General features: G+C 35.0%; 1 long non-coding RNA gene across 1 annotated transcript; it reads right to left on the reverse strand.

Moving 5' to 3' along the window:
- Positions 1 to 5,937: 5,937 nt before the first annotated feature.
- On the reverse strand, positions 5,938 to 8,637 carry LOC146946391 (uncharacterized). Its single transcript, XR_015028244.1, has 2 exons — positions 7,883 to 8,637; positions 5,938 to 6,115 (listed from the first exon to the last, which is right to left on the reverse strand). It is a non-coding gene; the product is annotated as an uncharacterized LOC146946391 (long non-coding RNA).
- Between the last annotated feature and the right edge of the window lie 7,754 nt (positions 8,638 to 16,391).

Here is a 16,391-nt window from a genome sequence, read left to right on the forward strand (position 1 = left end):
AATTTTCGACCCATCTACAAATATAACATCTTTATGTTGACCATTTTGCATGAACTAGGTCATACTTCTCTTACATAATAAGTAAATTGAATATGAGTTGAAAAACAAAATGCAAAGAATCCTAAACAAAGAAAATCAATTTATAAAATTAATGTTTTAGATTGAAATTAATATTCACTTAGATACGAAGAATAGATTTTTGAATACATTAATGGATAACAACAACAATAATATTTTTAAAATACACTGATTGAAGCAAATCTAATCACAAAAAAACATAATCCATGCATCAAAAAAGTAAGATACTCACAATTTCATTCCATCGTTGAAGAAGACTTAAATATTCAGGCTTGAACGTTAGTGGAAATTCACACAAACACCAGATCTGCAACCAAGAAAATATGTAAATTAACAAACGCAAATGAAAAGAAATTTAAATGCTCAGAGATGGTAGAAATTTTTTTTCGGGAAAAAATCACTAACTCACTGGTGATCGAACCTTAGTTCACAAACATGATGGCTCTGATAGATGGCGAGGATTGAGAGTTTTGACGACTCTGAAAGAAAAGATGAAGAAATTGACAATAAACCATAGAAGTAGTAGATATGGGGAGAAGCAGTAATTCAAACTCTTTACTTAAGTCATGGATTTTTTTGTTTTTGAATCTAGATCTAGTATCTTTACAATTGAGTTTTTTCTTCTCCTGTGGTACAATCCGAAAAGTGAGATTTAGACAAAAAACTAAGATTTTTCGGACAAGATGAGATCAGAGAGTCAGACATAGATGATGAAGTTGTGGTGAGTGTTGTATTGCTGAGATTTTTGTGTGGGAGAACTGCTGAGTGTGGCGGCTATTGAGATGTAGAGAGAGACAATGGAGGTGTGGTGGTGAGTTCATGTTTCTAGTTTCTAGGGTTTCTAGGGCTATGTATGTTGGATAATTCAATTGGACTGGACTTTTAGTTTTGGGCCTGCAAGTAACAAAAAAATTGGGCTTAGTTGGATCTTCTGTCTGTTTCGGGTACGTCGGTTTTGGATTTAATAAAACTGGGCTCGACCGTTTAAGCCCAGACAAACCCATTTACCCTTACATATTGTTAGAATGATTTTTTAATCAATAATTATCATGATTTGTTTTCAAAAAAATAAAAGAATGAGATTTATAAAGTAGTTATTAGTAGTCAATGAATAAGTTCCCCAAAAAAAGTAGTCAACGTTTTGGTAAAAAAAATACCCCCTTAAAGAAAGTTCTCAAAAAATAAAAATACTCAACGATCAGGGCAAAGACAAAAGTCAATGATAAAAATGAGGATATTACAATATAAAAACATATCAATTAAATGATTTATTATCGATATGTGTTTTTTCAGGGGGATATTACAATATAAAAACATAATACTTTTACTTATTATGATAGAGAAGTATCAGACAGTTCATGCAAAATGGTAAATAGGAAGATATGGTAATTGTAGATGGGTCGAAAATTGGGAGGATAATATAATTATCATCATTAACAGGTGTTTCAATCATTATTTGAAAATCTTTACCATTTAGTTGTAGAATTATTTATTTTTGATTATTGACATTTTTTTCAAATTTACGAGGTGTGAAAGGTAGTAATGGCAAATATATATGTTTTCTTGTTTATTATGCAGTAGTCAAATATGGGTCCACCAAGAATGCTATGGTGCAAAGCATGTTCAGGATTTTACTTTTAGGATTTGTAGAGTGTGCGAAACTCCTGATGTTGAAAGAGAGTGTTGCCTATGTCCAGTGAAAGTCACGTCAATTGAGTAAAAGACATATCATATCTTACTTCTTTTATATGTATAATATGATATGTCTTTTACTGGTTTGATGTGTCTTTTATTGGACAAAGGTGACAAACTCTTTCAACATTAGAAGTTTCGAATACTCTACAAACTCAAGAAGTAAAATCCTGAACATGCTTTGCGCCATAGCATTCTTGGTGGACTGTTATTTGACATATGCATAATAAATAAGAAAATATATCTAATTGACATCACTACCTTTAACACCTCGTAAGTTTGAAACAAAATGTGAATAATTAAAAATAATTCTACAACTAAAGGGTAAAGAACATCAACAATATTTGAAACACCTGTTACTGATGATAATTTTATTATCCTCCCAATTTTCGACCCATATACAAATAACATATCTTTATGTTGATCATTTTGCATGAACTAGCTCATACTTCTCTTACATAATAAGTAAATTCAATATGAGTTGAAAAACAAAATGCAAAGAATCCTAAACAAAGAAAATCAATTTATAAAATTAATGTTTTAGATTGAAATTAATTTTCACTTAGATACGAAGAATAGATTTTTGAATACATTAATGGTTAACAACAACAATAATATTTTTAAAATACACTGATTGAAGCAAATCTAATCACTAAAAAACATAATCCATGCATCAAAAAAGTAAGATACTCACAATATCATTCCATCGTTGAAGAAGACGTAAATATTCAGGCTTGAACGTTAGTGGAAATTCACACAAACACCAGATCTGCAACCAAGAAAATATGTAAATTAACAAACGCAAATGATAAGAAATTTAAATGCACAGAGATGGTAGAAATTTGTTTTGGGGAAAAAAACACTAACTCACTGGTGATCGAACCTTAGTTCACAAACATGATGGCTCTGATAGATGGTGAGGATGGAGAGTTTTGACGACTCTGAAAGAAAAGATGAAGAAATTGACAATAAACCATAGAAGTAGTAGATATGGTGAGAAGCAGTAAATCAAGCCCTTTACTTAAGTCATGGATTTTTATGTTTTTGAATCTAGATCCAGTATTCTTACAACTGAGTTTTTTCTTCTCCTGTTGTACAATCCGAAAAGTGAGATTTAGACAAAAAAACTGAGATTTTTCGGACAAGATGAGATTAGAGAATCAGACATAGATAATCAAGGTGTGGTGAGTGTTGTATTTCTGACTTTTTTGTGTGTGAGAAATGCTGAGTGTGGCGGCTATTGAGATGTAGATAGAGAAAATGGAGGTGTGGTGGTGAGTTCATGTTTCCAGTTTCTAGGGTTTCTAGGGCTATGTATGTTCGATAATTCAATTGGACTGGACTTTTAGTTTTGGGCATGCAAGTAACAAAAAAATTGGGCTTAGTTGGATCTTCTGTCTGTTTCGGGTACGTTGGTTTTGAATTTAATAAAACCGGGCTCGACCGTTTAAGCCCAGACAAACCCATTTTCCTTTACACATTGTTAGAATGATTTTTTAATCAATAATTATCATGATTTGTTTTCAAAAAAATATAAAAGAATTTGATTTATAAAGTAGTTATTTGGAATCAATGAATAAGTTGCAAAAAAAATAATAGTCAACATTCTGGTAAAAAAAATACCCCCTTACAAAAAGGTCTTAAAAAATAAAAATAGTCAACGACCAGGTAAAAGAAAAAAGTCAATGATAAAAATGAGGATATTACAATATAAAAACAAATCAATTAAATGATTTCTCAAATTCTATTTTTTTAGGGGGATATTACAATATAAAAACATAATACTTTTACTTATTATGACAGAGAAGTATCAGACAGTTCATGCAAAATGGTCGACAGAAAGATGTGGTAATTGTAGATGGGTCGTAAATTGGGAGGATAATATAATTATCATCAGTAACAGGTGTTTCAATTATTGTTTGAAAATCTTTATCCTTTAGTTGTAGAATTATTTATTTTTATTTATTGACATTTTTTTCAAATTTAAGAGGTGTTAAAGGTAGTGATGGCAAATATATATGTTTTCTTGTTTATTATGCAGTAGTCAAATATGGGTCCATCAAGAATGCTATGGTGCAAAGCATGTTCAGGATTTTACTTTTAGGATTTGTAGAGTATGCGAAACTCCTGATGTTGAAAGAGAGTGTTGCCTTTGTCCAGTGAAAGTCACATCAATTCAGTAAAAGACATATCATATCTTACTTCTTTTATATGTATAATATGATATGTCTTTTACAGGTTTGGCGTGTATTTTACTGGACAAAGGGGACAAACTCTTTCAACATTAGAAGTATCGAATGCTCTACAAACTCAAGAAGTAAAATCCTGAACATGCTTTGCGCCATAGCATTCTTGGTGGACTTTTATTTGACATATGCATAATAAATAAAAAAATATATCTAATTGACATCACTACCTTTAACACCTCATAAGTTTGAAACAAAATGTAAATAATTAAAAATAATTCTACAACTAAAGGGTAAAGAACATCAACAATATTTGAAACACCAGTTACTGATGATAATTTTATTATCCTCCCAATTTTCGACCCATCTACAAATAACGCATCTTTATGTTGACCATTTTGCATGAACTAGCTCATACTTCTCTTACATAATAAGTAAATTCAATATGAGTTGAAAAACAAAATGCAACGAATCCTAAACAAAGAAAATCAATTTATAAAATCAATGTTTTAAATTGAAATTAATTTTCACTTAGATACGCAGAATAGATTTTTGAATACATTAATGGTTAACAACAACAATAATATTTTTAAAATACACTGATTGAAGCAAATCTAATCACAAAAAAAACATAATCCATGCATCAAAAAAGTAAGATACTCACAATATCATTCCATTGTTGAAGAAGACTTAAATATTCAGTCTTGAACGTTAGTGGAAATTAACACAAACACCAGATATGCAAACCAAGAAAATATGTAAATTAACAAACGCAAATGATAAGAAATTTAAATGCACAGAGATGGTAGAAATTTGTTTTGGGGGAAAATAACACTAACTCACTGGTGATCGAACCTTAGTTCACAAACATGATGGCTCTGATAGATGGTGAGGATGGAGAGTTTTGACGACTCTGAAAGAAAAGATGAAGAAATTGACAATAAACCATAGAAGTAGTAGATATGGGGAGAAGCAGTAAATCAAGCTCTTTACTTAAGTCTTGGATTTTTATGTTTTTGAATCTAGATCCAGTAGTCTTACAACTGAGTTTTTTCTTCTCCTGCTGTACAAATCCGAAAAGTGAGATTTAGACAAAAAACTTAGACTTTCGGACAAGATGAGATCAGAGAAACAGACATAGATGATGAAGGTGTGGTGAGTGTTGTATTGTTGAGTTTTTTGTGTGTGAGAACTGCTGAGTGTGGCGGCTATTGAGATGTAGAGAGAGACAATGGAGGTGTGGTGGTGAGTTCATGTTTTTAGTTTCTAGGGTTTCTAGGGCTATGTATGTTGGATAATTCAATTGGACTGGACTTTTAGTTTTGGGCCTGCATGTAACAAAAAAATTGGGCTTAGTTGGTTCTTCTGTCTGTTTCGGGTACGTCGGTTTTGGATTTAATAAAACCGGGCTCGACCGTTTAAGCCCAAATAAACCCATTTATAAAGTTGTTATTTGGAATCAATGAATAAGTTCCCAAAAAAAATAATAGTCAACATTCTGGTAAAAAAAATAGCCCCTTAAAGAAAGGTCTTAAAAATAAAAATAGTCAACGATCAGGTAAAAGAAAAAAGTCAATGATAAAAATGAGGATATTACAATATAAAAACATATCAATTAAATGATTTCTCAAATTCTATTTTTTTAGAGGGATATTACAATATAAAAACATAATACTTTTACTTATTATGACAGAGAAGTATCAGACAGTTCATGCAAAATGGTCGACATAAAGATGTGGTAATTGTAGATGGGTCGAAAATTGGGAGGATATAATTATAATCAGTAACAGGTGTTTCAATTATTGTTTGAAAATCTTTACCCTTTAATTGAAGATATATTTATTTTTGTTTATTGACATTTTTTTTCAAATTTACGAGGTGTTAAAGGTAGTGATGTCAATTGTAACACCCATACCAGACGTATCTAGAAAGTCTAGCATGTGCGTTAGTTTAGTACTGGATACATTAAAAATTTACAACATAAAAACTTCGAATGAATATCGTATTCAACAAATGCGTTCGTACAATAAGATTATAACTCAACTTTTCTAAAATATAATAAAGACATCCTTGAATATCCATATCCTGCTGCAGCTGGTACGAACGAACACTTGCTGAAACATCCATCCGGCTACTAGCTTCCCAAACCATCCTGATATCTGAAACAAATAAGGATTGGGATGAGACATAATGTCTCAGTGAGTTCCACCTAACCCTAGGCTATAGGCAACCACGGGGGAAACCTACGGTCACCACGTGTCTACAATACAACCTACCAGCTGATTATACGTGTGTGGGGACTTGCTTTCTTAGACGGTGGTGCTTGCTAGGGCCGTCTTAATATTCTTAACTTGTTATAGGCTTCTCTTCTATACGTGTCATGGCGGTGAAGGGGGAACTAAAACCGCATTGCCAAGAGTACACTCTAAGCATCAAGGCTCTCTTATATCTCTATCATGACACGATTCTAAACCGGACGATTAGGGGTAACCTAAGATCTTCGTCGGCATATCTTTCTTTACTTGCTTCTACTTGCTTAATATGTTGTATCTACAACATATCATCTCTTATCACCTAAGTGATTCTTGCTATTTTACTACTTCTTGATGAACTACGCCAAGTCTCTACTTGTTCTTGACGATCTACGTCAAGGCTCTATGACATAACATAAACATGTATAATAGATATGCATAGTTAGCTTCATTGATTATGTTAGCATGTAACAAACAACTTATCTGAGTTCATTTTACGGATTAGTCCTTAGTGAAGTAACCCCGGAAGCTAATCCCTTACTACCGGTGATATGCTTAGCAAGAGCGCACCGGACTCCCTTAGTGAACGTGCGGGTCCCTTACGGCTTACCCCATTCCCCTTGGAGAACCTTTTGTACCCAACCTTGGAAGGTATACAAAAGACACGACACCTTAACTTAGTGAAATGCGGCTCCCTTGCGGCTTAACCATTCCCCTTGGGGAACCCCTTGAATCCAATTTGGATAACAAGAGACATGACACTCTTTCTTCTTGAAAATCTTAGTCTTATGCATGTATGAAGATTAAATCTATACATACTATCTCTTATACCTCGGATCCTTAAACGATCCCACTAGAGGTAAACTTATATGCTTGCTTAACTTACTTTGTGAATGGATAAGAAATCGATTCACGTCTTGCCATACTCGTATGACACTAGCTTCTATGCGAAGATAACACTCACATTACCTCGCGTCTTATCAAGCATATTACTAATGCATGGCATTCTATTTCTTTCTAACTATTCTAGTTCTCGATAACTATACCGAGGCTCTAGTTCTTCCCTTTCCTTAAAAACTATCTTGCTACCCGATTCTTGTCTTACTATTCTCTCGCTTACCATGCTTGAACATACTTGCCAAATACTTGCTTTATTTTAAGAAAATCTCCTTTTCAACTTAACAATTAGGATCTTGGTTTGAGGGGTTTATTTATAAAAAGACTACTTGAAGAAAACTTGAGCCGGGACATACCAACAATACGCGAAACAAGCAAACAGTGCACTGTGCACTGTCCACTTGCCTCGCGAGTAAGGTTGCTCGCCGTGGCAAGTAGCTGCTCGCAACTGCGAGTTGGTGACGAGCAGTACCCCCTGTTCGGCCCTCTAGCTCGGCAAGCGAGCTATTTGCTCGCCGTGGCGAGTTGTGACAGTCCAGCAACCTCAAAATGGATATTTTTAACTTAAAAACCTCAAACCAAGCATCTCCAAGTGCTATATGACCCTTAGGATCATTAGAAACCTGTAAAACATGAACTTAGCAAGTATTCACAAGTCAAGCAAGGATGGCATACAAATAGGGTAATAATTTCTATGTATAAACACTAAATAAATATATATTTCTTGCAAGCATGAATCACATATTCCCAAGGGTGGGAACTATCTAAGGAACTCACCTAGACAAGGTTAACATAGCAGCCCCAAATCCTAAGCTCAAGCATGCCAAAAACCCTAGCTCTTGGTCTCTTTTGCTTTCTTTGTTCAAACCACTCTAATCTTTTTGTTTCCTTGCAATTTCAAGCTTCATGATCTCTTGTTGATCATCTTAATTTCAACCCAAAGCTTTCTAACCAAAACCCTAGTTTCTCATAAACTTCTCTTGAGGAGAGAAAGTATTGAGATCAATCCATTCCAAGCTTCATAGCACTCCCTTCATGGAGATAAAACCATAACATAAGCAAAGCTCAAGCTTCCACTTCACCAAACCATAAACCCTAAGCTTGAATATCTTCTAAAAAGGAGAGGAAGAGAAAACAAGCTTAATCCAAGTTACTAACCTCTTGTAGAATCATAGGGAAACCAAAACTTGAATCATGAACCTTGAGGAAGAAGATTTGATGACATGATGAGGTGAGGAGAGAAGAGAGATCGATGGAGAAGAGGAGAGGAAGAGAGAAAATGCCTTTTCCAACTTTTGGAGAGAGAAGAATAAAGGAATAATGGGATATTCTTTGGTCCCAATCCAATAAATATCCTTTCACACGCAATTACCAAATTGCCCTTGCCTTAAGCGTGTTAAATACGACACCGATACTTTTCCCGTGTTATGCTGACATGTCATAAAATATTGACTATTAACCACTTTCCATGAATTATTTTCTCTGGCACGATTGACCGGTAATATTCCGATACTAGCAGGCGGGATATTACATTCTACCCCCTTAAAAAAATTTCGTCCTCGAAATTTAGAAACCAACTACCAATCCTCACAACTGCGACCTACCTTCTCTAACTTTAATTACATAAGGTCTAATTATACTCACTTCACAGAGTTCGAAGCATACCTTCCTCATCAAAAAAAAAACGTAACTTAACCTCTTTCTTTATTCGCATAATGAATATGATCTCCTCAACCTTAATATCTTTCTCAAAATCATAGAACTATCTTAGAACATTGTGTTTGAAACACACTTTTTGCTACTTGTGAACTGGTTGTCTTAATTTCCATATCTCAAATGCTTAGCATAACTTATTCATGTAATTAACTTCTCATTAACTAGAACACTCAGGATTTGCCTTTATACTGGGGTCCCACTGAAAATCCAGGTTTGCCCTGCAGTGCTTCCTTGTATCTGAAACATCTTATCATGCATACATCTTACTATGCATACATAATCTTTCTTACCGCATCTTGTGGTTTATATTTCTTACTTATGTTACTTATCTTGATGATTATATAAATCTCTTAACTCTTTAAAGCTCTTCAAAAACCTTTCTAACTCTACACGAAGAAGCGAAATGCATTACGTCGATTCACCTGGCAACTTAACAACTAGTTATTGTGGTTCACTCTCCCTTAAAACTTTCTACTAAATCCTTTCGCACTTGCATTGAACACTTGAATACAAAATCATGCTTCCTGTATGATATTGGTATCACACAAACATTGCCATTTCCTCTTTAAAACTCTATCCTCATAATGCTTGCACACTTCCACATACCGCTTCTTGTTAGTTAATAACGATACCCAATCCATTACTTTACTTCAAGAAATTTCTAAACTTTGGTACATAGGTTCTTGGAACGAACATTTACTTGAATAAAGAAAATCTCATTTTGAAATCAAGTTTGTAATAGTACCTCAAAACCACAGGACGAGTCTCTAAATTTTATTAAAAAGGTTTTACAACTCGCCCCAAACTTGTCTATAACAAGTTGGTCTTGAAGTCCTCATATCTTAAGTGAGCTTGCTCACTTACGGCGCAACTCATCGGTTTCATCAATGTTTAAAATTCATATTTTTAAAACAATTTCATTCCCAAGTTCCTTGATGCCGATCTTAACTTTAAGAAAGTTATACTCATAGCTTGACACTATTCTAACAAGTATCGTTATCATTTAACAAGTTTGATATAGGAGGGTATGTACTTCATCGTGAAAACCTCATGTATCTTATTCCGTTATCATAGCACATGCTCTTCCCAGACTAGGCAATAGCTCATCTACACATTTAACACCACCAGATAGGCAATCCGATTACTTTCTTTGTGATAACTCTAGTCTTTCTCATCTTACTTAAGCAAAGATACTCCCTTTATACTTCTACCTTAATCAACACTGACCGTGTGAGTATCAATACTTACTTGTCACGTCGAGAACTCCCCGTTCGTTTCATAGTACTCCTCACTAAAACTGTATTACTGACTCGAATATTCTTCACGAAGATTCTTACTGCAACATTCCATGGTCACCGTCCACAATTTTACCGGTTAATTTCCGCGGCGCTTCTCTGATTCCCACCGGCTGGCCTTAACCAATACTCTAGTCCGTTGAAATGGGTGAACTTCACACTCTGTATTTCATTTCTTTACTATCTTCTAGAACTCTTCCCAAAACTTCCTTTGTTGCAATAAATTCTGCAACCTTGCTCTACCCTTAGCTTGTATAATTAAGTCTCGAGGTAGACTTTTCTCGACATATTAATGCCCTACTTACACTTGTTCTCGAGTAATCTCTACTCATAGTATACTTCTTTGCTACTACTACTTACTATTACCATGATTCGTCCTTCCTAACTTCCCATGATAAACTCATCTTGCATTCGGACATGACTTCTGATGCATCTAATCTTGTACCTTCGTATTCTCGCATGCTATGTTTTGCTCGATCATACTATTACTTGCTCGTTAATTTTTCTTTTAAAGAAAACTTTGTAAATTAGCACATGGGTTATTGACGTTGATGGTTTTCCACTATACCCATTTATAAAATATACTGAACCTATGCCCGAGTTGTTACTCTAAATTCACTGGACGAGTTGACAACACATACGTGCCATCAAATCTTAGTCCTAGTGGGTTTAGTATACCCTACGCGAGTCGTAACAACCGGTACCTGCAAAATTTCTTTTGAATTTTCAAAATCTCAACTTCAATCACCCATACGCATATATCTTTCTAAAATCATGTAACCTCATTATGAAACAACATAACGAGTCTTAGCAAGTTAATCAATCAAAACATAGATTCGAGGAATGCGTCATCATTCCACAAAATCCAAGAACCTTGTAATGTCTCGTAACTTTGAACCACTTTAACTTCTTTCTTCAAGTCTTCTCATCCACGGCTTCCATTCTAAATACCGAACCTCTAAACTATTAGTCTAAGCTCCTTCTCGACCCTTGACACAATAACTCTAAAGCCACCTTAACCGTATCGATTTTCGTTAATAGTTGCTCATGCCTTTTCCTTTGAAAATCTTAGGATGTGATATGAATTCATTACTTGATGTCATAAAAGGTTTTTGTTGCATGAAGGATTGCGAAGACAACTCCCCATTAGCCACTCTAGATCCTAGAGACGAATTAACAATTTTCGGAAAAACATAGAATTTCGCCCCCAGGTTCGCTATTGGCGAGTTTCTTTTAGTTCAATATCCTTATAATTATACTTTGCATGAAAATTATTGTTTCTCAAGTAGCCCAATGCATATCATTCATTCCTATCATCATAAAATATTCTACAATATTTGCACGACAACCATCAACCTATTTTAATACAGTTCTCGGCTCGTCGGAAATCAATGCCTTAGTCCTGATGACATAAACTTTCGCTTAAATCCTTATCTTCTTCTACTACGAGTAACTTCCTCGCTACATTGCGACTTAACGCACTTTCAGAACACTAGAACCTTGTCCACTCTGAGCTTACAAGTCCATAACCTCATTCACATAACGCTATCCCTGAGAGTTTACTAATTTCGTCAACAACGTCAACTTCTTACTATCTTGTAGCCTTGCGCTGACGTTCTGGAACACAAATCCTTCCTATACAATAAATTTGTTCCAACAACAAATCTTACTAAAACTTCAGATCATACTTAGACATTTCCAAACTCTTTACTCACGGGTATACGATGTATCTACAACATCTTACCCAACGCTGTCGAAACGTCCCTTATTAACATTACCTTACATTCCCGAAGAATTCAAATTTCTACTACTTAGTTCACCGGCCACCTATTAGCACAATCAAACTTCTTACTAATACTCCTTACGAGTTCTTCTCTTCGGTGCAACTTCATCTTTTACTTCGTTCCTCCTGGGTCCTATTCAGCTCTCAGGCATCCATCCTAATCGTCGAATGTTAAATCGAGTTGATCAGGCTCAACTAACAATGACAACTAGAATATTTACCCGGAACCCAATGGTCCCACAACCCTTGTTGTAACTTAATGACCCAAGGCACGATCTGAATCAACCAGGCTCTGATACCAAATGTAACACCCATACCAGACGTATCTAGAAAGTCTAGCATGTGCGTTAGTTTAGTACTGAATACATTAAAAATTTACAACATAAAAACTTCGAATGAATATCGTATTCAACAAATGCGTTCGTACAATTAGATTATAACTCAACTTTTCTAAAATATAATAAAGACATCCTTGAATATCCATATCCTGCTGCAGCTGGTACGAACGAACACTTGCTGAAACATCCATCCGGCTACTAGCTTCCCAAACCATCCTGATATCTGAAACAAATAAGGATTGGGATGAGACATAATGTCTCAGTGAGTTCCACCTAACCCTAGGCTATAGGCAACCACGTGGGAGACCTACGGTCACCACGTGTCTACAATACAACCTGCCGGTTGATTATACGTGTGTGGGGACTTGCTTTCTTAGACGGCGGTGCTTGCTAGGGCCGTCTTAATATTCTTAACTTGTTATAGGCTTCTCTGCTATATGTGTCATGGCGGTGAAGGGGGAACTAAAACCGCATTGCCAAGAGTACACTCTAAGCATCAAGGCTCTCTAATATCTCTATCATGACACGATTCTAAACCGGACGATTAGGGGTAACCTAAGATCGTCGTCGGCATATATTTCTTTACTTGCTTCTACTTGCTTAATATGTTGTATCTACAACATATCATCTCTTATCACCTAAGTGATTCTTGCTATTTTACTACTTCTTGACGAACTACGCCAAGTCTCTACTTGTTCTTGACGATCTACGTCAAGGCTCTATGACATAACATAAACATGTATAATAGATATGCATAGTTAGCTTCATTGATTATGTTAGCATGTAACAAACAACTTATCTGAGTTCTTTTTACGGATTAGTCCCGAGTGGAGTAACCCCGGAAGCTAATCCCTTACTACCGGTGATATGCTTAGCAAGAGCGCACCGGACTCCCTTAGTGAACGTGCGGGTCCCTTACGGCTTACCCCATTCCCCTTGGAGAACCTTTTATACCCAACCTTGGAAGGTATACAAAAGACACGACACCTTAACTTAGTGAAATGCGGCTCCCTTGCGGCTTAACCATTCCCCTTGGGGAATCCCTTGAATCCAATTTGGATAACAAGAGACATGACACTCTTTCTTCTTGAAAGTCTTAGTCTTATGCATGTATGAAGATTAAATCTATACATACTATCTCTTATACCTCGGATCCTTAAACGATCCCACTAGAGGTAAACTTATATGCTTGCTTAACTTACTTTGTGAATGGATAAGAAATCGATTCACGTCTTGCCATACTCGTATGACACTAGCTTCTATGCGAAGATAACACTCACATTACCTCGCGTCTTATCAAGCATATTACTAATGCATGGCATTCTATTTCTTTCTAACTATTCTAGTTCTCGATAACTATACCGAGGCTCTAGTTCTTCCCTTTCCTTAAAAACTATCTTGCTACCCGATTCTTGTCTTACTATTCTCTCGCTTACCATGCTTGAACATACTTGCCAAATACTTGCTTTATTTTAAGAAAATCTCCTTTTCAACTTAACAATTAGGATCTTGGTTTGAGGGGTTTATTTATAAAAAGACTACTTGAAGAAAACTTGAGCCGGTACATACCAACAATACGCGAAACAAGCAAACAGTGCACTGTGCACTGTCCACTCGCCTCGCGAGTAAGGTTGCTCGCCGTGGCGAGTAGCTGCTCGCAACTACGAGTTGGGGGCGAGCAGTACCCCATGTTCGGCCCTCTAGCTCGTCTAGCGAGCTATTTGCTCGCCGTGGCGAGTTGTGACAGTCCAGCAACCTCAAAATGGATATTTTTAACTTAAAAACCTCAAACCAAGCATCTCCAAGTGCTATATGACCCTTAGGATCGTTAGAAACCTGTAAAACATGAACTTAGCAAGTATTCACAAGTCAAGCAAGCATGGCATACAAATAGGGTAATAATTTCTATGTATAAACACTAAATAAATATATATTTCTTGCAAGCATGAATCACATATTCCCATGGGTGGGAACTATCTAAGGAACTCACCTAGACAAGGTTAACATAGCAGCCCCAAATCCTAAGCTCAAGCATGCCAAAAACCCTAGCTCTTGGTCTCTTTTGCTTTCCTTGTTCAAACCACTCTAATCTTTTTGTTTCCTTGCAATTTCAAGCTTCATGATCTCTTGTTGATCATCTTAATTTCAACCCAAAGCTTTCTAACCAAAACCCTAGTTTCTCATGAACTTCTCTTGAGGAGAGAAAGTATTGAGATCAATCCATTCCAAGCTTCATAGCACTCCCTTCATGGAGATAAAACCATAACATAAGCAAAGCTCAAGCTTCCACTTCACCAAACCATAAACCCTAAGCTTGAATATCTTCTAAAAAGGAGAGGAAGAGAAAACAAGCTTAATCCAAGTTACTAACCTCTTGTAGAATCATAGGGAAACCAAAACTTGAATCATGAACCTTGAGGAAGAAGATTTGATGACATGATGAGGTGAGGAGAGAAGAGAGATCGATGGAGAAGAGGAGAGGAAGAGAGAAAATGCCTTTTCCAACTTTTGGAGAGAGAAGAATAAATGAATAATGGGTTATTCTTTGGTCCCAATCCAATAAATATCCTTTCACGCGCAATTACCAAATTGCCCTTGCCTTAAGCGTGTTAAATACGACATGGATACTTTTCCCGTGTTATGCTGACATGTCATAAAATATTGACTATTAACCACTTTCCATGAATTATTTTCTCTGGCACGATTGACCGGTAATATTCCGATACTAGCAGGCTGGATATTACATCAATTATATATGTTTTCTTGTTTATTATGCAGTAGTCAAATATCGGTCGACCAAGGATGCTATGGTGCAAAGAATGTTCAGGATTTTACTTCTACGATTTGTGGAGTACGCGAAAATCCTGATGCTGAAAGAGAGTGTTGCCTTTGTCCAGTGAAAGGCACGTCAATCCAGTAAAACACATATCATATTTACTTCTTTTATATGTAATATTATATGATATGTCTTTTACTGGTTTGACGTGCCTTTTACTAGACAAAGGAAACAAACTCTTTCAACATTAAAAGTTTCGAATACTCTACAAACTCAAGAAGCAAAATCCAGAACATGCTTTGCACCATAACATTCTTGGTGGACTGTTATTTGACATATGCATAATAAATATGAAAACATATCTAATTGACATCACTACCTTTAACACCTCTTAAGTTTGAAACAAAATGTAAATAATTAAAAATAATTTTACAACTAAAGGGTAAAGAACATCAACAATATTTGAAACACCTGTTACTGATGATAATTTTATTATCCTCCCAATTTTCGACCCATCTACAATAACATATCTTTATGTTGTCCATTTTGCATGAACTGGCTCATACTTCTACTACATAATATTTCAAAGAAATAAATCTTGAATCCTGATGCTGTCACTTGTATGGCCGAAGATACTGTCTTATGTGCTAATCAATACATATATTATCAATAAATTATTACTTTTAGAAATACTTTTTGTCCTTATGAATAATCCGTAGTTAAAAATTCATTTAAATAAATAGAGCATATTTAATTAAATAAAATAAAAATTAAAGAAAAATGATATTTTCATTGTTATATATAAAAAAACCGTACTTTCATTCATTCATCAATGTTAATATTAGAGGGGAAAAATAGCGACGAGACATGGTGAAGAAACTCTTCTCTTCCTGAATTTGTGAGTAACTCCAATTTTTTGAGATCTCTCTTACGACCAATCACTCAATTTCATACTCACGGACTTGAATGATTCTTCCACCATCCTTTTTAATTTAATAACTAATTGCGTTTTGGTATGATTTTCATTATTTCCTTTTAGAATATTCTTTTTCCATTTCGACAAAGTAAAGTAATTTTTTATGCTCTACTTTATAACCCCAAGTTAAGAAACATTTAAATTCAATATGAGTTGAAAAACAAAATGCAACGAATCCTAAACAAAAAAATCAATTTATAAAATTAATGTTTTAGATTGAAATTTATTTTCACTTAGATATGAAGAATAGATTTTTGAATACATTAATGATTAGCAACAACAATTTTTTTTCTTCAAAATACACGGGATGAAGCAAATCTAATAAAAAAAAAACATAATCCATGCATCAAAAAAGTAAGATACTCACAATATCATTCCATCGTTGAAGAAGACTTAAATATT

Source organism: Medicago sativa, chromosome 2, assembly GCF_051527215.1.
Source record: "Medicago sativa cultivar Bolivia chromosome 2, Bolivia_mono, whole genome shotgun sequence".
NCBI lineage: Eukaryota > Viridiplantae > Streptophyta > Magnoliopsida > Fabales > Fabaceae > Medicago > Medicago sativa.